Source organism: Coptis chinensis, chromosome 7 (genome assembly GCF_015680905.1).
Source record: "Coptis chinensis isolate HL-2020 chromosome 7, ASM1568090v1, whole genome shotgun sequence".
In the NCBI taxonomy this organism is placed as follows: Eukaryota; Viridiplantae; Streptophyta; class Magnoliopsida; order Ranunculales; family Ranunculaceae; genus Coptis; species Coptis chinensis.
This window is the reverse complement of record NC_141462.1, coordinates 45,411,909-45,434,930: the sequence shown is the minus strand read 5'-3', so window position 1 is coordinate 45,434,930 and position 23,022 is coordinate 45,411,909. Positions and strand designations below refer to the sequence as shown.

General features: G+C 35.6%; 2 long non-coding RNA genes across 2 annotated transcripts; both read right to left on the bottom strand.

The window, feature by feature from the left end:
* Positions 1-2,164: 2,164 nt before the first annotated feature.
* Positions 2,165-3,085, bottom strand: LOC147487671 (uncharacterized). The gene is made up of 2 exons (XR_015202604.1): positions 2,882-3,085; positions 2,165-2,415 (listed from the first exon to the last, which is right to left on the bottom strand). It is a non-coding gene; the product is annotated as an uncharacterized LOC147487671 (long non-coding RNA).
* A 61-nt stretch (positions 3,086-3,146) lies between these two features.
* Positions 3,147-4,596, bottom strand: LOC147487670 (uncharacterized). Its single transcript, XR_015202609.1, has 3 exons — positions 4,543-4,596; positions 4,391-4,444; positions 3,147-3,203 (listed from the first exon to the last, which is right to left on the bottom strand). It is a non-coding gene; the product is annotated as an uncharacterized LOC147487670 (long non-coding RNA).
* Between the last annotated feature and the right edge of the window lie 18,426 nt (positions 4,597-23,022).

Genomic DNA, 23,022 nt, shown 5'->3' with positions numbered 1-23,022 from the left:
ATCTTTATTCTGGTAGTTATCTTATCTACAAGTAGTTATTTTGGAAGGGTGAAAAGAGAATAATTTATATTAAAAAAAAAAACAGTGGCACCTAGTCTCGAGTCAAAAGCTTAGATTCTAAAGATTTTCTATAAAAAACACTTATGGCTTAATAAAAACAATGTAGGGGTATTAAAACCCAAAAAAAAATATGGATAGGGCTTTAGAGTTGTTTTTTTTTTAAATGAGACTCTCTAGCCCAATTTTATGTTTTACTAGGTGGGGGCCAGTTTTGAGTTTATAATTGGAGTTGAACTTGGGGTGGTATTTAGAATTTTGAGGTCATATCCAGTGGAGCACTTACACTTCGTTGTAAAATGTATACTTACAAAGTTACAAATATGGTTTTCAGATTCGGTTTGTTTTAAATGAATCGGACCAGGCCGAGTTATGCTTGAACCAGAGTTTACGCAATCTCAGCGCCGGTCGCCTTGTCTCTCACCCCACTAATTCCTGCTCCTGGAATTTGCCATTTCAAACATCAAGAACTTTGGAATGAGACAATTTAAAATGATATCTGAGAACATGCCCCAAATAACTAGAATGTCTAGAATCTAGATATTTGTACTCGGACTAATTGGCAAGTCAAGTCCAAATACGCTTGTTCTATGGTTTGATAGATCGAGATTTTTGGGGTAGTGTAACATATGTAGTAGTTTTCAATTCATGACCATTTAATTTATCTCGAATAAATTGATTCACTGTATATAGGTATCTAATTAGTCAAAATTAGGTCTTATATCAGTATAGTATTCATTAGCACTTGCTAGTTGAACTTTGTGTTTAGTTTGATTTCTTATTAGTGCATTAAACACTGGATTACCAAGACACGTACATGTACACATGGGCACAGACAATATAGGCTGGGCAATAACTGGTTCCACTTGTTCTGATGTCTTGCAATCGTGTATGGATCAAGATTTGATGTATTAAGAGCATCTTTAAGAGAGCTACCAAAAAAACACTAAAATTTTGGACCAAAAAAACACCAAGCAACTTTAGGAGCAACATCAAATTTTCACCAGGCAACTACGCGGTTTTGGCAAAACCGCGCCACCAAAGCCCAACTGACAAGCCAAAGCCCACGTGGTTTTTAGAAAATCGCGCGGTTTTCTAGAAACCACGTGCTATATCCATTTAACCCTTTTGGTCATGCCCGTTGTTGTAATTGAGCGCACACGGTTTTAGCAAAACCGCCCGGTTTTGCCAACATCGCGCCCATAGAAGCCCAAGCCCACGCGATTTTGCCAAAACCGCGCCATAGAAGTTCATTTAGCAGCCCAAGTTCACGCTGTGTTGGGAAAACCGCACGGTTTTGGAAAAATCGCGTGAGTGATTTGATACAGTATCAAACTTGGAACCAAATATTGGCCGATTTGGTGTTTTTTTGGTGTTTTCATCAACATGTAGCTCTCCTGAAGTTGAAAAAACACCAAATTATTATAAATTTGCACTACTAAAAAAAGGGCGTTTTATGACAATTTTTAGCTGTCATGAAATACATATCATGACACTTTTTGATTGAAAATCTAGCCGTCATTACTGAGGGTGTCATAAAAAGTCAACCAAAACCGTCATTAAATTTATGACGGTTCATAGAAAGATGTCTTAGAAGGTCCTCCCATTATGACATATATTAGTCTTTAAAATGTCATAGTAGGTAAGTTTTATTATGACACCTCATATATAACCGTCATTAATTATAGTTAGAACCGTCAAGAAATTAACAATATTTTCTAACAGCCACGCCGAACCATCATGAAATGTCAATTGACTAATGTGGAACCGTCATGAAATGCCCATTGACTACTGTTGAACTGTCATGAAATGTCCATTGACTATTGTAGAACCGTCATGAAATGCCTATCAACTACTACAAAACCGTCATTTTATGGAAGAAAAATACGTCAACAAATAGTTTACACTCTTCGGATGTTCTTCTTTTCATCTTTTTTTTTTTTTTTTTTTTTTTTTTTAATTTATATTATATATATTTATATTATATTTTTCCTGTAAAAAATACTGCATAATAACCTGTAATTCAATTCCTACCTAATAACCTGTAATTCAATTCCTAATCTGTAAACTTATTTCGCCAATAAAACAGCTATAAAATTCTCAAAAATAAAATTAAAACATCCACAATAACTTCAACCCATGTATTTTCAAACCATTCGGAAACACTTATTCCTTACATCAATTTATCATTTATCCAACATCACTGAAAAATGCTAGATACATTTATTTGATAGCACATTCAACCAAACTAAAAGTCATTCTAATAAACTCCATCATCAACAAATTAAATATTAGCCAAGGAACTGCATATACCGATCTAAACTCGAATTGTCTTTAAGCTCAACCCTGTAGTTCCAGCTGTGCAAAGATTGGAACCATTTATCAGAAAATTTTATTGCTTAAACTAAAATTCAAGATAACTTATTAAAGAAAAGAAAAGACAGATAATCTTTAGTTGGTCAGAGCTATTTGCAAAACGAAAAATCACAACTGCTGGAAATGCCACTGGAAAATGCTCAGAATGCCCATCAACATGAATAAAAAATCAGTCCATCACCTAGTGCAAGAGCAGTCCCTACTTTGCCAATTCACTTACACTGAATGTTGTTAACACCAGAACAATAAAAGCTTACTATTGGACACCCCATCTTGTATAACACACATCTAGCATGATTAAAAAAAAACTAAAGTTCATCTAATTAGGGACAACACTTATTTAGAGCTAGTCCATACTATATACAAAGATACAAGCGAGATGTATAACATGCAATGACCGGCCATTAGGGAAGGATATAGAACATATTATAGATAATTAGACAGGTACCTTATTTAAAGCTTGAAAAACAGCCTCAACAATGTTGACTTATTTCATTAGGCTAGCTTCAAGATGCAATTGCTTTGACAAGAAAGCAAGGGGCCACACAAAACAAGCTTATATTCAGTCTTTTAATAACATCCCTTGGTCTGAGCTTCAATGAGAATAGAAAACCTAAAACATAATCCCTAAGAGAAGACAGTAAAAACAAAAGTTTAAAGCTAACTTGAGAAAAAATCTAAACAATAATGAGAAGTCACAATTGAAACATTACCATGTCCGATTCTTGTGTACCATCGAGCATACTTCTAAGTGTCATTCTCCTCTCCTCCTTTAGCAAAAGATAGATTAGACATTAATTGCTTGCTAATGCCTAGTACCATTCAATACTTGATCCCAATTAGTTCATGTGCACACCACACTATCCTTGAATCTAGACTCTAGAACTATGCGAGCCAAAACTAGAAAAAACTATGACCACTAACTCTAGATATATACCTACAGTATCATGTGCAAGCCAACTCAATAATCCCAAAGACTTCAGTATCAAAACATCAAATAGAAAACTTAAGAGATAATACGAGCTATAAAACCACAAGATCTTCATATAAACAATTGAGCCCAATTAGAATCATATAGCTACAAACGGTCCAATTTCTAATTTAATTGAGATTAAAATTTAACTTAAAACATAACATGGCAGCAAAGGAGATAGTCACAAAGAAGTTTAGTAGCACAAGAAATCAGAAGATGAAAAACAAGATATGATATAGATCAAACACATTTATTTCACATGTGAACCAAATGAAAATTTAAAATTGAACTTTGTGAAACTTTGTTCTTACAAGAACTATAAACACATAATGGTAAGTTAGATGCAAGCCAACTATAGTAGCAGAAACAAACAAAAAGACCAAGTCGAATGCACCTAGAATTAACTCCATCGGATTTAACCATGCATTGGGGACGTTGATGTACATGCAATCAACATTATATTTGTTGTCACTTTATCAACGACAATTAAGTTCTATAAATTACAGATAAAAAAGAACAAGGGAAATAATTTGGTCCAAACCCTCCCAACAACTAACCAATAAATAAAGTAACATAATATGGTCAAAACCCTTCGAAACAAACAATCTTAAACCATTAACGATTTGCAAATACCCATTTCGAGTTAAGCCCGTAATAGTTTTGTTAACTAAGACCACATTTCGTTCAGGCATCTCGTCAAACATGATATTAGCATCTTTTTGAAAATAACCATTTCAAAAAACAAAGATGAAATATCTTTTTTTTATTAAGCTAAGGGGAGATCAGATTCAACACAGTACATTTTGACAACCAAAATACCCCACCCTTCTTATTCGATATGAGACAGACCCTAAATACCCAATTTAAGAATATGAAAAATGTGATAACTCAAACAACAAAACTAAAAAATCATAATACAATAGTTAAATAGAAAAATCGTGGTTTAATCCTATATTTGAAAGGGAGACAATGAGAGAGACAAACCTGTTTTTGTTGTTCTTTCCCGTACTCCACCAAAATTCACCGAAAAAGATTGTGCTTTTTCACCAAAATACATTACACCAAAAAAGAAAAGTGAAATTGAAATGTGAGATAGAATTGGGAGAGGGAAGAAGAGTTGAGAGAGTGTAGCATACCTACCTGAATCGGCTTGAGCAGGAGATATATTTTTTCCTCCTTGACCTAACGTGGCTCCGAGAAATAAATATTTTCAAAAAAATTCAGTAGAGGTTTAAAGGTTTTCTTTTTAAATTTTCGGTTTTCTTTTCGATATTAAGTTCAGTTTTGAACTTTTTTTAAAGGTAATTGGGCTAATTAGAAATATGGGGAAATCACTTTCAAAGTGATTAGCTTCATCTAGTTTTAACACCACTCATAAAGTGATTTGATATTTCTAATACTTAGAACATTCCCAATGCAGGTGAAAATGGGGGGTTTGTGAAAATAGTCATCTTTATTTTGTGGAAAATTAGTGCCTAATGCAAAGGTAATAAGAAGGATTATGCCATCAATTGAACCATCATATTTGATGAAAAAATAATAATAAAAATAAATAATAAAAATAAATAAAAAAAACATTAAAAAATGATTTTTTCAGATGAGATATGAAGGATAGAGAACTTCGGTTCAATAGGTAACCATAGACTCACTGTGCAACGTTGAGGGAGGATGGAGAAGGGTCTGGTCATTGGAGAAGAAAGGTTTTGGGTTTTTCTCTGTCTCGTAAGTTTTAATTTTCTCAACCGAATCTATCTACCGAAAATACCCTTTTAGGATTTGTAGAAGGCGTGGAAATAATAATATAACCATAAATGCTAATAGAATATAACGGTATGGATTTGGAGTGAGATTGGAGTCTAAATAAGTGGAATCTACCTAACGGCTACCATACCTTAATTGAATGCCATTTTTATTTGTTAAGTTGTTAACGGTTTAAGTGAAAGCGAAAATGTTCCAACCCAGCTGGTGCCCAAATTTTTTTGAGAAGGTTCACGATTTATTCTATTGCTAATTTGACTGTTTTAGAAACACCATTGTACTTTCTTGACGCTTGTGTTATATACGACATAATGTTGCAACAGCCGTCATAAAATTATTATATTTTCTTAATGTTTGTCTCATACACGACATAATATTGCAACAGTCGTCATAAATTTATTATATTTCTTGACGCTTATATCATACACGACATAATATTGCAACAGCCAGTCATAAATTTATTATATTTTCTTGACGTTTGTGTCATACACGACATAATGTTACAACAGCCGTCATAAATTTATTATATTTTCTTGACGCTTGTGTCATACACGACATAATGTTGCAATAGCCGTCATAAAAATATTACTAAAACACCTATCTTGACGGATTTTAGCAAAGCCGTCAAGATAGATAAAAAACAAGCGTCATAATATGTCATTTTTTTAGTAGTGTTGAAGTTTGGTGCTAGGTTGATATCACTCGTAAAGATGCTCTAAGCTGTAATTAAGATTTTAAGAGCAAAATCTGTAAGCGGTTAATCACAATGCGCAACAACTAATGACACGTCTCAATGTCTGGATCTTTAATATATCCTATATGTCTGGTCGGCTGTGCAAATACTTCATAATTTGTACACTTACACTCGATCACCGTAGTTCATAATATTTGAGTCTTAGTCAAATCACCCTTGCAAATGACAACTGGAATTATAGGTCACTCTTGATCTCTCTCTACTTCTACCTTGCTTTTGGTGGCTCAATCTCGCTACAGTAATTAGACTCTGGTATCCTAGGGTATATAACTACTAATTTAACACTAGCTTTCGAACCCGTCCTACGAACGACGAACGGGTGTCGTTATATTAAATTATCCTAAAAAATATTAACAACTATGTATAACTATGAGATATGAAAATTATATTAATCACTCATTTAAATTTTTTGCACCACTCTCTGTAAAAAGGAAACACCAAACCTTGATAAAACTCATCGACTTCTTTTTTGTTGTTGTTAGGTTTAATAATAAAAATTTGATTTAAGTTTTGTGAGAATGCCCAATGTGGCGAAGATAATATTAAAGCTACTTGAATAGCAAGGCATTCCCAATCATAATAAAAGAATTATGATAAACACTACTTAAAATACAATACTATATTTGTCGAGACATTCTATTCCCTTACATATAATACAAATATGCTTCAGGGTTATTAGTTCAATGCATTTGCATCAAGTTTCTAATTTTTCATTAATTATTCTTTGAAGTTAGTTCAATGTAGTTGCATCTAGTTTCCAATTTCCCGTTAATTATTATTTGAGGTTAGATCAGTGCAATTGCGTCAACTTTAAGATTTCCCGCTAGTTAATCTCTGATTTTAGTTTAATGCAGTTGCATCCAGTTTCTGATTTTCCGTTAATTGTTCTTTGAAGTTAGTTCAATGCAATTGCATCCAATTTTCAATTTTCTGTTAATTGTTCTTTGAGATTAGTTCAATGCAATTGCATCAAGTTTCCGATTCCCCGATTAATTATTTTTTGATGTTAGTTCAATGCAGTTACATCAAATTTATAATTTCCAGTTAATTATTCATTTAGTTTAGTTCAGTGCAGTTTCATTCATTTTTTGATGTTTCATTAATTAGTCTTTGAGATTAGTTCATTGCATTTGCATCCAGTTTCCGATTTCTCGTTAATAACTCTTTAATGTTAGTTCAATACATCTGCATCTAGTTTCTGATTATTTATGCTTTGAGGTTAGTTCGATGCAATTACATCTGGTTTTTGATTTCCCGTTAACTATTCTTTGAGGTTATTTCCATGCATTTGCACGCATTTAGTTTTTAATTTCCCACCAATTATTCTATGAGGTTAGTTCAATGCAGTTGCATTTGGTTTTTTATTTTCTGTTAATTATTTTTTGATGTTAGTTCAATGCATTTGCATCCAGTTTCCGGTTTCCCGTTAATTACTATTTGAGGTTTGTCTGATGCATTTGCATACCATTTCTGATTTCTCGTTAAATATTTTTCAAGGATTTGTATCAAATTTCTAATTTTCTGTTAGTTATTCTATGACATTAGTTTAATATAGTTGCAACAAGTTTCTGATATTTAGTTAATTACTTTTTGAGTTTAGTTTATTGCATTTGCATAAAGTTTCTGATTTCCCGTTAATTACTTTTTGAGCTCAGTTATGTATTTGAATCAAGTTTCTGATTTTTTTAATTATCCAATGTGGTGTGTAATATCAATTTCTATTGATCCATCTGTAGTGTCCTTGCAAACATGACATAAAAATAAATTATACTTGATTTACTATATGGGATCATCGAAGATTATCTAATTTCCGATTTCCCGTTAATTATTCTTTAAATTATGCATAACTCACTATGTTGAATCTTCAAAGATTATCTACGAACGGGTGTTGTTATATTAATTATTCTGAAAAAATATTTGCAACTATGCAGAACTATTATATATTAATATTATATTGATCACTCATCCAAATTTCTTATAATGTGAAAATCTCACTCTCCATTAAAAAAAAGAATTCACCTTTGATAAAACCCTTCAACTTCAGGTTTCCGATTTCCCGTTAACTATTCTTTGAGATTAGTTCTATGTAGTTGCATCCAGTTTCTGATTTCTGGTTTTTTATTTTTTGAGGTTACTTATATGCAGTTACATCCAATTTTCAAGTTTCCGTTAATTATTTTTTGAGGTTAGATAGATATATTTGCATCCAGTTTCCGATTTCTCATTAATTTTGTTTTAAAGGTTAGTTCAATGCATTTTCTTATTTCCCATTAATTTATTTTTAGGTTGTATTTAATTTTTGATTTTCCGTTGATTTTGATTTTTGATTTTTTGAGGTTAGTTTGATGTTCAATGCATTTACATCTAGTTTCTGATTTCCTGTTAATTATTTTTTGAGGTTAGTTCAATGCATTTGCATTCAATTTCTGATTTTTTGTAAATTATTTTATAAAGTTAGTTCGATGCATTTGCATTCAATTTCCAATTTTCTGTTAATTAATTTTTGAGGTTCGTTCAATAAATTTATATACTGTTTCAAGGATGGTGTTTGTTATTGGTGAACCTAACAAATTCTCGCAATAGTTTAACTATCAAAATAGTTTGAGTAGTCTTTGATAGATTGTAACTTAATTAAAGATTCAAATTTTGAAATATTAAAGTGTATGATTTAGATGAGGAAACCAATCCTACGGACTGGTGCCGTTACATGATATTGTTATAGAACATAAATCCTAAAATTAAAGGTATCTCTTCGATTTTAGTACTATAGTTAATATACCGTTAATCATTTTCAAACTTTTACATTGCCCTGTATCTAGGGCTGTCAATGGATCGGTTTGGATTGGGTTTTGGAAAATCCGAACTCGAACCGATAAGAAAATTGGAAACCGAAAACCATAACGAATCGATAATATTATGTTTAATCCGAAACCGAACCGAACCGATAAGATATATTGCAAAACGAACCCGAACTGACCCGAACCGAAAACTATAAAATCAATTAAATTTTAAATTAAATTAATTAATTTTAACCACACAATTGATAAACATATACAAAATTAATCATAAATATTACTAAAATGTTATCTTATCGGTTTGGGTTCATATCGGTTCGGTGGAGGGCAAACCCAAACCAAACCATTATCTTATCGGTTCGGTTCGGTTTTGGGTCGATCGAAGGCAAAGTAAATTATCAAAACCCAAACCGTTTTTTATCGGTTTGGTTCGGATCGGTTATCGGGTTATCGAAACCCATTGACAGCCCTACCTATATCTATTTTGAAACCCAGGATTGAGTATTGTAGTTAAACCTACAACACAATTTAAATAAAACTAAAAGAATTAAATACCATACTAAAAAGGTTTCATCGTCGTTAGTTTGGTTGATGATATTACTAAATTTACCATTTAACTCAACATGTTTAGTTTGTTGTTATTGTGTGTAACACTTTGCCATATTTTTTGTTTCAATTTCTATTATACATTTTGTGATGATGTTGTTTTTCAAATAATTTAATTTTTCACATCTTATTTGATTAAGTTTTGTTACTTAGTTTGTTAGTGTGGTTAACTTGTGAAATGCATTATGTGTTTGTTATTTTTAATTTTATTTTATATAGTTTGCCATTTTTAATTTTTTTATACTTTAATTTGGTTTGGTCTATAATTTTTTAAAGCTGAACGTCCATTTCAAATAAAACCCATAGTGCATACAATCTTAATGGAACCAAAGATGCTTAAGCCCACAGTACGTGGATATTAGAATTTTCAATTGGAAGCAGTCTACTTATACACACCTTACAAATGGTATTAGATATCAAGTAACCACTAACCGTTGAAAATAAAATGAAATAGCTCTCTCACTAAATTCGGTACACTTTTACGTTCAAATGTAAAAATGTAAAGTAAAAAAATTAAAACCTTAAAAACGGTATTAGATATGAAGTAACCATTGAAAAAAGAAATTGCACTTTCTCATGCTTATGAGCATGTCAATTAATCACGAATGCGATCTCATCTAATTTATATCTAACCCTATTCATCACTTTGATGAAAGTGAAAGAGAAAGGGCTGAATGCCAAATTCATCCTTTAGCCGGGTCACACAGGTTCTCTTCATGTCCTCTAAGTTCTCCTAGTCGAGTTACTGCTTAGTCAATTGAGAGCCACTCAAGAGATCTGCATTGTAACAAAACCGCCCAAGGATCATCTCACAACTCATTAGACGCTAAGTAATATGCTCAAATGAAAAAGCAGCAATAGAGAAAGAAATTTCATTCCGCAAAAAAAGAAAAGGAATTGTTACCATATCAAGTGTACTTCTAAAACTCTAAAGCAAGCTGTTTCAATCGATGTCTTTGAAGCTATATATATAAAGGTCTAGAATTGTACACTATTCTTCAGGTTGATCCTTGGTGATTGTAGAGGAAAAGAAGACCATATATTTTACTTACTGATGATTGAAACTATCCAATAATATATTATCTACTACAACCCCTCAAAGATACTTAACCAATAACCTGCCAACGTTAAAATAATAATGAAGGAAGAAGAGAAACCTTAGAGACATCAATAGTTTATGCTCCTAACCAAACAAATGCAAATAAGTCAATTTGAAATTTAAAAACCTGATGGTGTTATCAGTCCTCAATCGAATCCAGTGTGGAGTTGGCGTGTTCTACCTCATCTTTTGCGCGAGTATCTTGCTAATTAATTAATGTCTGAGTTTCCTAATAGGAATTCTGTGAAGACATAACCACACATGCCAATGATGACATTGACGACTTTGAGCTACCAAGGGATCGGATGCCATGGCACTGTGTTTCATTTGTCTATTTGAATCAAAGGTTGAATTGTCGCCTCAGTCTAGAAGCTAGGTACATCAAGCAATCCTCCCGTAGTCCCGTCCACTTAGTTATGATATGTCTCTGCAATCCATTATTCATTTACTCAGTGGGGCACATGGGCACAAATGTAGGCAATGACAAAAGCATAGATGAAAAAAAGGCATAACGTGTAAACAGGACTTGTCTTTAAAGAACCTCTACTATAGTATATAGCTTTTATTAGCTATTATCCTCCCTATTCTATGTATCTTCCCTATTCTCCGTTTAGTCCTTAATAGCTTCAAAAACACTTTGCATTGAGCTTGAGGTGTGATTGAACTCCATTTATGAGCTTGAGTCTTTCGTGTTGCACAACCACAAACATGCTTCAGATCGATATTCAGATCTATCGATGTTAGAAGGGACCAGATAATGGATTCTAACTTCTTAATACTGTTAATTCTAGTTTTTGCAGCAGGAATCATTATCTCCATCATCATTCCATGTGGGTTCAGATAACAATAACTCAGCAATCAAGAAACACCAAAGTCTAAAACTCATTTGAAGTAAATTTCTCTCTTTTCATCCTCGGTCATTTTCTTAATACCCTAAATAGGAAATTGAAACCTCTGTCTCTACACACTCTCTTCATCATTAGTAAACACATTTGGTATCAATCTTCCTAAGAAGCATGAGTAACTAAAAAAGATGAACATGGCATGTCTTGAGAATCATGAGAGGCGAGGATTGAATGGGTTCGGTGTTTGATTCCAAGAGATTGTGTTTTCAAAGAGTTTTGGAGAGTGTGGTGAATACTGAACTAAAAAGATCTACTTTAGTATTCCTTCTTTTTCAGAATTAGTATTAGAATTGGCTAAGAAAATAGAGCCAAGAGGGTAGAGCTATAATATATATCTAAGGATGCTCTATAGAAAATTCTGGATGAAGTAATAGATGTTCAATACTTAACTCTAAGCTAGTTTTAGATACTGACAACGTAGGCATCCGACTTGTCGCATGTTGCAAGCCATTTGGGAGTTTGCATAAACAAGGGCACATTTGAAGGCTGCGGAGTAATACCGAGAGAACTTAGTTAAGTTAAGAAGTGCTTAGGATTAATGACGAGAGTCCGAGACACATCCAAGCTTTTAAGGATGAGGACACTTCAAAGTCAGGGGCGGCTCAACTATATAGAGAAATAAACAGCCACTTAGGCCCCGCAACCCAAGGCCCCAATATAATTAAATCGGCTCCACTATTAAATATTAATTCAACCCACAATGAATTCAACCCATTTGTTTCCTTTTGTTTTTAAGGGTTAGCTAACATTTTAATATATTGGAAACCACTGAGAAACATGAAGAAGACCATTAAGTTCCGTCGCCTTCTCGAATGCTTTCCTCGGCTTCCACTAATATAAAAGTTCTTCACCTCATCACCTCTTAAGAAATACAAAACTTACGAGATCAATCTTAGTATCTTACCCCTATTATCTTTCTCTTTGTTTTCTATAATCCTTCATTTTTCTACATTGTTTTGGTATAGAATTTGTTTTCTTCTCTCTCTTTTGCAATTCTCTTTTAAATAAATCTATTGAAGTTTGTGTTAGAACTGGTGTGGGAAAACAACAACAAGTTGAAGACAAAAGGAACAAAGAGCAACGAGGCGTGTATGACATCATCCTTAAGGAAAGATTTCTCCCCTTCCAATGGTACATGCTATATATGGCGTCTTCTTCACAAGATACAATGGTTAATGTAAGATTGAATTGCACTAAACATACTTCTCTCTAGAATGACAGATAAACTCTCTTTGCACGACTAATAAGAAAGAAGAGAATAAGAGGCTAGAGTTTGTAATCTTGAGTGAATAGATCTGGACGTTAGTCCTGTTCTTATAGCAATCTAGACGGATTAGTTTCTAATAACATGGTGGAGAAGCAAATAAAACACTTGAGGGAATTCGCCAAGTCCACTACCCATTAACATCACCTGGTAGAAGCCCAAGCCCAAAATCACCCAACCCAACATGACTTCGGTTCGGTTGATTGTGAGTGTGGCGCGGCGTGTGTGGCTTTAATGAGTCATCCTCTAACACAAAGCCTTTTGTACCCTAAGGGCACGCCCTTATGCTAGAGGAAGTCCTTAAATACTTACAAAGTTAGTGGTGGCTTACCAATGTAGGACTATCAAGAAAGCACAAAAGTGGAGAGAACACTCAATGTTCTTCTCCTCCACTTTCCACACATAAGTAGCTTGAAATAACAAAAGAGATTCAAACAATCACCCACTATTTCAAATATTTATAGTCCCCCACTATTTTGGAATATGATATTACAAAAGAAAGGGTTTACGAAGTGCCAAAGAGAAACTTAACTTCAATGCCTAAGATACTGGTGCCTTACGGGCTTAAAACAGTCATAGGGTAACATGTGTTATCTCAGGAGAAAGTGGTAGATTTAAAATCTTTGAACCAACATTCCCTTATAGTAAAATAGATGACATGCACCCATACTGTTTTTTCATTATATGCCAGCTCTGTGGTATTGCGCTTTTTGGCCTTGCGCTACCTGTGTTTCATGATCGAATGCTTTAGGATACATGCCTAAATATCTATAAGAACCGACCTAGTTCTACATTTATATAGGTGGATTTCCATCAAGTGTACATTGTAGTTAAAATACACTATCTCATAATAAAATGGACTATGGAATCCAATAAGAGTAAAATAACTCATCCTTACTCACTACAATTCTAGTTATACAATGTATACAAAATTACTATCTCGCCTTAGGGTGAGACGTCTCAAAATTAAAAGACAATAGTATATCAGGATGACAAGGTGACTTGTTTTTCCCTTTGAACCTACTTCATGGGATTACCAATCACATAGGTAGGGTTGCCGTCAATGTCGCCATATATCTTAGGCAAAAGTCTCATCCCTCTCGACGTATCAACCATTTGCCTCCTACTAAGCGGTTTAGTCAGATAATCGATGATAAGCACCCAAAACTGTGGTTTAAACCCCTTAAGAGCACTTCATTTAGGTCAATTATGTTTATAATAATTTGAATGAATCACCATTTACTCCCTCTTGTATGTTTCAAGGTTTGAAATTGAGTATGTGTGAAAATAAGTCAAATTTGCATGGAAATGGAGCTAAGTTGATTTCTAGGAGAATTCCATGGACTTAAGCCAAGATTCAAGAGGAAAAAAACTTCAAAAAGCCCAAGTCGAATTGTGTCGAAGCAAAGTCATGCGATAGCAAAAATGCTTAATAGTCAATAGAAATTCAAATTGGTATAACTTTTGACTCGAACCTTGGATTAATTCCCATTATATGTTAAAACGACCAGTTCGAGAAGATCGTTCCAGTGATATGAAACCCATTTGCACAATGCCAATATGAATGGACAATAATGGTACTACAATAAAACACGTGCTATTTTAGCACATTTTGGGCTTGTATATAATGTAATGGACTCTAGTGATATTTTTGGCCCATTAACTAACCCACACATGTAAACCCTACTTGAAACATATAAAAGTAGGGTAGCCTCCAAACCCATCATATTTTATTTTCATTAGTTCATATACTAGTCTATCTTTTAAGCATCCATTAATATAAACTTCGATAAGAGCCAAAATGTAGTTTTAACCCTTAATAATCATCTTGTTAGACCAATTATGTGAATAATAAGTAAGAGTTAATCTGATTACGTGTTTTATGCATTTTAAACTTCAAGTCCATTATGTTGCAGAAATGTGCACTGAGATAAAAGAAAGGAGCAAAAGTCAATGAGAACTCATACCCGTGAGGAAGAGCTTTGCGATAGTCCAAGCCTTATTTGACCCAATCAGAGGAGCAGAAGTGGACGAAAAAAGTTTGTGGAAGCCAACTGCCGAATTTGAAGGCCTTTTTGGACTGAAAAAATTGGGTTTGGGCCTAATTCACAGCCCAAACCATGGCTCAAGCCCATGCACGATTTTTGGATCTGAATGTATAAAACAAAACAAAGCTTAGCTCTTTGTTAATGGTAGCTAGTTAGGCCTAAATTAAGATATAGAATTATAGATCTAGTTTTATTAATTAAATTAAGTTTTAGTTCCATTTAAATTCTTGTTTTAGATTAAATCTACGAATCATTGTTCTTGATTGATTAGATAAATAAAGTAGTATTTTTATCAAGTTTGAATTTTGTCATTTCGATTATAGATCTAATTTCAATTCTTGTTCCTATTTCATTCCACCATTAAGTTAGATTCATTATTGTTCAAATTAAGTAAATCTAAATTTCTTTACATTATGTTTAGTTTAGATTCAATGGGAAATGTTAGATTGATGATTCAAGGCTAAACCTCCATTAGAGGGGTTGATGAAGCCTTGATGAAAACTTAGTTGTTTAGTATAGAAACGTTTTAGCATCTATTCCACTCTAGAAGGTGGTGTTTAGCCATGAGAATGGGTGGGGACCCTCACATGCTAGTTAGTACTTGGTAGAAATGCCATGAACACTAGGGATTAGACTCCGGAATTCTTGCCGTGAAAATGTAAGAATCGAGATACCACAATCTGTACTAGGTCATTAAGTTGGATTGAGGTGGATTCAATTCCCCTAATTCCTTTATCTAGAGTCAAACAATAGTATTTCCATAGCATTTGTAGTTAATTTCTAGTAATCATCTTAATTAAGTATCATTAGTATAATATTTAAATAAAGCTCTCATTGACTTAAGAGCGACTAGTTAGACTTAGAAAACAATCCATGCTAGGGAACTAGGAGTGGAGCGAACCGTACTCCATTTAGTGCAATTCGCATTGAGTAGAAGCTTTGATAATCGACACGTAAAGAAGTTCTAGTTTATTACGTTGTGAAGTCATAGTTCATTTAAGTAGGTAAACTATTCATTTTTATACTCATTTTATGCTTATCAAATGGCGCCCTTGCCATCTTAGTTACACTTTAGCATTGTTTTTCTTTGTAGAAGTAGTTATTTTAAGTCCCATTAAACCCACCCACCCTTGTTTGATTCATCTTTGTGGTTGCCGTTTCAGTTTTGGAAAAATTCGCGAAAAAACATTCGCCATACAAAAGCGCGACGACCGCTAAGTTCTTTGGAATTCGTTTACAACAATGCTTGAAAGCCACCAGCTAAGTTCTTGGAGCTTCGACTTTGCAGCACCCAATGCCAAAGACCCAGCGGCATTAGCTGAAATTTCAGGATTTCCCGCAGTTTGATTCGAACTTGAGTTGTCAAGTTTTCAGTGTTCTTTAATCTTTTATACACCTTTGCACAACACCAAGGCTATTCATAAAAGCGAAGCAAGGGCGGCTATCGGTATTCCTTTCTTCCATACCTCGCATTTCTAGTTAGAGGTTTTCTACTAGTATGTCGGAATTGTTTGGAGTGTTGCATGTTTAGTTAAAGCAACTTAGTCTTGCATGAGATTAAGGTCACGGTCGAACAAAACAACAAATATATAATTACCGACACAAACAAGTCTATCTAGTACACCACCCACGACACCTCTAGCTACTATCACACACCCATTGACATAATGGTGAAGAAAGAGACTCCTCTCGACTTCTTCAAAGCTTTGGCGATAGCCCAAATCTTGCATCGTTCTAGCAGGACCGGATGGGGATTTTGAATCCCCAAACATATTTAATTTGTTACCCGTTTTCATGGGTTAGACCATGAAAAACCTTATCATTTTATCGTGGGATTGAACAAGTCCTTACAACATTCCACCATCCTACGGTTGGTGCGAACAATTAAATTAAGGGTATTCCCTTTCACATTAGCCGATAAAGGCGTCGTCTTGGTTAAGCTGCCCAAAGCCCTAATTCAATGGACTTCGTGGGCTAAACTTTTTCGGTGTTTATGGAACATTTTTACCCACTAAAGGCGGATGAAATGCTTTCCAAGATTCATTTTTCGAATGAGGAACCCTCATGAATCATTTTACGAGGCATGGAATCGTTCACCGATCTCCTTATAGAGTGTCCACACCATAACCTAGCAAAACACACGTTAGTTCGTTGCCTTTTCAAAGGACTTCAACATCACCATAAAGAAGTCCTTGACATAATGAATGGGGGTAGTTTCCTAAGTAAAGGAGCCTCGGAGGCTTACAAATTTTTAGAAGACCAAACTAAGCGGAATAATAATTGGGGGGTGATGATATCCCCCGCTCCGCTAGTTCTTCTTCACGGTCAAGGCCGCCCGGTATGTTTGAGAATAAAACCGATCCGAAATTAAAATTTTCGAATCTCTAACTAAAAAAGTAGAGGCTATTTACGTTCAGCAAAAGCCTATCCCCCGTCATGAATGTAAACTCCAACCCATGTAATTTCTGTTTTGAGTCGAGCACCACGACAATTATTGTCCTCTGGCTTATGAACAACAACCACGAGCAAGATAATGTTTACTCTATTAATAACTATCCCATTCCTAGCGCAGGAGACAACATCGACTTGAGGTTGGAGAAATAATCGACAAATAACGCCTCCGGTACAATAATCAAAGCGTTAGGCAAACAAACAATTATAACCAAAGGTCCACCTAGACAAGGACAAGGTCAAAAGTCAGGAATTATAATAATTATAACAACCAAAGCGCCCAACCCGCGACAAAGGTTAAGCACAAGGTCGAATAATTATAATAATTATAATACCAATAAATTATCGTTAGGTTAATAATACTAACTATCACACCCCACCTACATAAATAATCAGCGAGATAGTTCGGTCGCACCACCGTGACTACTACACCTACCTGTTTGGATCGTTATCGGCCTTTATACGGGTTACCCAACAACTTTTCCAAACAATGACTCAATCAAACCAACGGATCTTACAATCCATAAATCGGGGCATCTGCCCGGTTAGCCCAAAAAGACCAAAAGCGTGTTTCGAGGTCAGCGATACCAAACCACAAAAAGCGGCAAACCACGACCTTTGAGGTAAGCGGTAATTCTGAATGCGGAAACTGATAATGCGTAGTAGGTGACCTAAATGCCATCACCACTCTCCGTTGCGGAAGAGTGGTTGATAACTAAAGTAACTTCGCTATAGTTACCCATCAGATTACTCCACCCGGATATCGAACTAGATACCGATAGAAGCGAGGAGCCTACCCGCGGTAGAGTGCCCGGTTAAATCCACAACCAAAGAAACCGAAAGCCAAGGTTACCACAAAGTAGAGCCATATCGCGAAATATAGGCGAAAAACACGTTCCCTCAAAATTAGCCATGCTAACTAGGGATACAAACTTTGAGGAAATTAGGGCGTTTTCAAGAATCTAACGATAAACCTCCCTTTTCTCGAAGCTATTAAAAGCTTCCTAACCAGCTAAGTTTCTTAAAGAGTTGTGCACTACTAAGGCGTAAGGCGAACATACCCAAAGGCCTTTTTAACTTAAGCGGTTCCCAACTTTATCCGAAAATAATGGAATTGTTAAGTACAAGGACCACAATTAGATCCCTCTTCAAATGCACCTTAGGAGATTCCTACCGCGGCGGCCGCTTTATTAGACACGGGGGAGGTGTTAACTTACTCCCGTATTACTTGTATAAACAAATAGGTCTACGGAAATGCAACCTACAAAAATAGCGTTGCAATTAAGCCGGACCAGTCGATTAAGTATCCTAAAGGTGTAGTGGAAAAGCGTGCTTGTTAAGGTTTAGGATTTCTACTATCCTGCTGATTTTGTTATCCTCGTCTGAAAATTAAGCTAATGACTCTGTACCGATCATCTTAGGGCCCCTTCTTGGCAGCTGCCAATGCGCTTATAAATTGTCGCGATGGAAAGATGTCCTATCTTTTGGCCATCTTTACGTAGGGTAAATGTTTTAAAATGATGAAACGATTACGGTTAAATACATAGATGGGGAGGTTAGCATGATCGAGAGTTTAGCTCAAGATTATTTTAACAACACGTTTCCTCAAAACAATATGTACAAATTCCTTTCTTTTGGAACCGATTTTGTGAATGACTCCTACTTAGAGGTCAACACCATCTGGAGTCCACACCAATTATAGACCGTCGGTTGCTCCATATCTTTAATTCACGAAGACTTGCTACCTAAGCAAGTCTTCATTACACTGAATAAGGACACTTATGAAACATCAGCGGACATTCCGTCCACACGGTCTTAAACCTCTTCCCGGGTTAAAATATATTCAACTTGATCCGGATGGTAGTCACCGATAATTATATCTTCTCTTGTTAACTAAAGATGAAGAGACATCTTTAATAAGGGTGATTAGGGAACATCGGTCTGCGATTGGTTGGTCCTTAGGTGACATTAAGGGCATTGACCCTAATAATGTCGCACTCATCGTATCCATTTGGAGGATAAAGCGAAGACTTCTCGCGAACCTCGTCGCTTGAACCACCATGCCATGAAAGGGTGGTTAGGGAAGAAGTCTTGCGATTACTTTCGATCGCGGGTATTATATACCCGATCTCCGATAGCGAATGGGTAAGTCCCATTCATGTAGTTCTAAGAAATCGGGAATTACCATGGTGCGTAGCGGGAAGGGTGACTATGTTGTCACTTTCAGGTCTATGAAATGGAGAATCTGTATTGATTCTGAGGCGTTTAAATGCTATGACACGAAAGGATCACTTTCCGCACCATTTATAGATCGGATGCTAGAGCGTCTAGGCTGGTCGTACCTTTTATTGTTTCTGGATGGCTACTCGGCTATTTTCAGATTATTATTGATATTGATGACCAAGAAAAGACAACCTTCACATGTCCGCCGGAACATATGCCTATAAGCGAATGCCTTTTGGCCTTTGTAATGCTCACAGTACCTTCCGGTGATTGTATGCTTCATATATTTAGTGACATGGTAGGCGCTTTATGGAAGTTTTCATGGATGATTTTTCTATCTATGGAGACTCCTTCCGCAATTTTTGTCTAACACTGTCTAAAAGGTTTTGACCGCGGTGTGAAGAAAGAGCCTCGTTTTAAATTGGGAAAAGTGTCATTTCATGGTCAAAAAGGGCATAGTACTAGGTCATATTGTATCTAGTGATGGCATCGAAGTAGATAAAGCCAAACTAGATAAGATAAGCGACCCCCTAAACCCACGGACTGTCCGTGAGATTAGAACCTTTCTAGGCCATCGCGGGGGTTTATAGGCGGTTCATTAAAGATTTTTTCGAAAATAGCTAGGCCTTTAACTAACTTGCTTTTGAAGGATGCAATCTTTGATTTTAATTTTAACTGTAAATAGGCTTTTGAAACCTTAAAAGCCCAACCTCTTACACCTATTATCTGCCTCTGATTGGTCTAAACCTTTTGAACTCATGTGTGATGCTAGTGACTATCACGGTTAGTCTTTGTCTTGGGACGAAAAATAGATAATAAGTCCACGGTTATTTATTATGCTAGTAAAACATTAAAAAGCGGCGCTCAGCGGAATTATACAACTTTTGAAAAAGAATTCTTAGGCTGTCATTTTATGCTTTAGATAAGTTTAGTCCTTATTTGGTTGGTTCTAAAACTTTGGTTTACCACGGACCATCGACCATAGGTACCTTCTTGCAAAGAAGGATGCTAAGCGAGATTAATCCGATGGATTCTTCTCTGCAAAATTCACATTAGAAATAAAGGACAAAAATGGGTTAGCGTAGTTGCCCGACCACTTATCTAGACTTACAAATGGCGATAGTAGTGATTACGAGTCCATCTGGGGACTCTTTTCGATGAGCATCGTATGCTATTTTTCATCACCATGGTATCACGGACATAAATAAATTATTTAGCGGCTGATGTTATGCCTTATAATTGGTCAAGAAATGAGCGTAAGAAGTTCTTGGCGAGTCAAGTTATACTCTTGGGATGAGCCCTACCTTTTTAAAGTATTGTGCGGATCAGTTATTAGATGGTTGCATTCCCGATGGGAATATAATGAAGTTCTATCGTTACGCCATGACAAAAAAGTGTGGTGGCCACTTTAGTGGAATGAAAACAACCGCTAAAGTTCTTCAATGTGGATTTTATTGGCCTACCCTTTTTAAGGATGCCCAAGTGCATTGCAAGGCGTGTGTTCGTTGCTTGCCAACAACTTGGGCGAATCCACCTGGCGTAATATGATGCCATTAAATCCAATCTTAATAGTAGAAATTTTTGATGTTTGGGGTATTGATTTCATGGGCCCTTTCCTGTTTCCCCGCGGTTATATTTATATTCTAGTTGCGTGGACTATGTGTCTAAATGGATAGAGGCCTAGCTTGCCGTACAATGACCATAAGACCGTTGTATTTTTTTTATTAAAGAATATATTTTACGTCGGTTTGGCATTCCTAAAGCCATCATTAGTGATGGTGGAACACATTTTACCGAGTTGTTGCATCCCTAGTTAAAAGTCATGCGGAGTTACACAAAATAGCAACTCCTTATCATCCACAAACTAAGCGGACAAGTAGAAGTTTCTAATAGGAAATCAAAAGATTTTAGAAACAACGGTAAACCACGATAGGAAAAGCCTGGTCGAAGCGTCTATCGGATGCCTTATGGGCATATAGAACTGCTTTCAAAACTCCTATAGGTATGTCTCCCTTTAGACTTGTATTTGGGAAACCATGTCATTTGCCCGTTGAATTAGAGCACCGTGCTCGTGGGCTATAAAAGCCTTAACTTCAATATTGATGGTAGTCAAAAATATGATTACAATTAAATGAGCTTGAAGAAATCCGTGGCGATTCTTACGATCTCGAAGAAGGATTATAAAGCCAACATGAAGCGTGTTCATGATAAGCATATCTTGCGTAAAGAGTTTGTGGTCGGACAAAAGGTTTTGCTTTACAACTCCGATACACATATTTTCCGAAACTAAAACCCGTTAGTGCGGTCCTTTTCTGCAGTTCTTGAAGTCACCCACTACGGGGCAATTACCTTGGTAAATCCCAAGGACAACGATACCTTTCAAGTTAATGGTCAACGGTTAAAACATTTTCCACGAACTTTTGTCCCCACGATGTGGAGGAAGTCCTTTTTCGGGACCACTGTCTATGAGGGTGACCTTGTCATTTGGTGTACTTACTTTCATTTCCATATCTTGATAAGTACACCATTCAGTAACCGGCCCTCCCTATGGAGTGTGTGGCTATAAGTACGGATCCTAAGTCCACAGTTCACATAATTCCGTTTTCCACTTTAGCATGTTTTCGATTTTTTGAGTCATGTTCCTCTATGGAGTGAATTATGTATTTATTGTTTTTCGTGTTTCTCATAATAAACAAATAAAATAAATTAAAATTCTTAAAAATCATAGACATAGCAATCCAACAAGTCTTGGGAATCGACTTTAAGCGACCCGCGTTGTAAACAAATTTTGTGTTTAAAAATTTGTTTGGGGGTCAGAAATCGATCTTTCCATCCGGATTACTTTCGAACTTTCTAGTTGTGTTGTTTAGGTCCATTAGTATAGTTCATTGGGGTTGGCGTCATCTAATTTAGTGTTCATTAGTTAAGCATAACTTCGTCATGCCGCGCTTTTCGAGGCGTTTTCCACTATCTTATTAGTCACCCCGGTCGGAATAGAGTAGTTTATGGATCATTGGATTGGAAATTCTCTCTGATCATTTCCATATCTCATTCGAAAAAGAATCGGACCGATAGCGAAGCGGAAATCTAGTTTGAAATTAGCTAAAAATCGGCGAAAGTCGAAAATCTGAATTGGGCTTGGGCCAACTTCATCTCACCAATGGCCAGCCACTTTCAAAACAAATCGCGACCTTCATCTTCTCCAGCCGCTTGACACAAATTAAAATCCAAACCCTATCAACCAAAATAAAAAAATATATATATATAATAAAATAGAATACATCACAATAAAAAGACCACCCAGCCCATTTGTGAAACACCAATCTTCCACACAATCCAAACCGTTTCCACCAAGAAACCACCCACCAATTCAAGTTTTGAACCTTCCCGAACCTACCATAACCACCACTGTTGGTTTTAGTTAGTTTTCATCAAACTTCGAATCCACCACCATCTACAAACCCCCAATCGGTTCAAACTTCAATGGCTCTGGCGTAGAATTCTGCGGGAAAAATGTTTCGCCCGAAGCGATTTAGCGCCATTTTATGGCCTTGGAGATGTTTAAGAGAAATTGGAGCGGTTGTGGTATTCGACGACGGAGGATTTCTATCACTATGATTTGGTAGAACAGTTTTATAAGAAGCGAGAAGTGGAGGGAAATAGGATTTTCATTAGGATAGCGAGGGCAGCGGAGGAAGTTTCGAGGCGGTTGT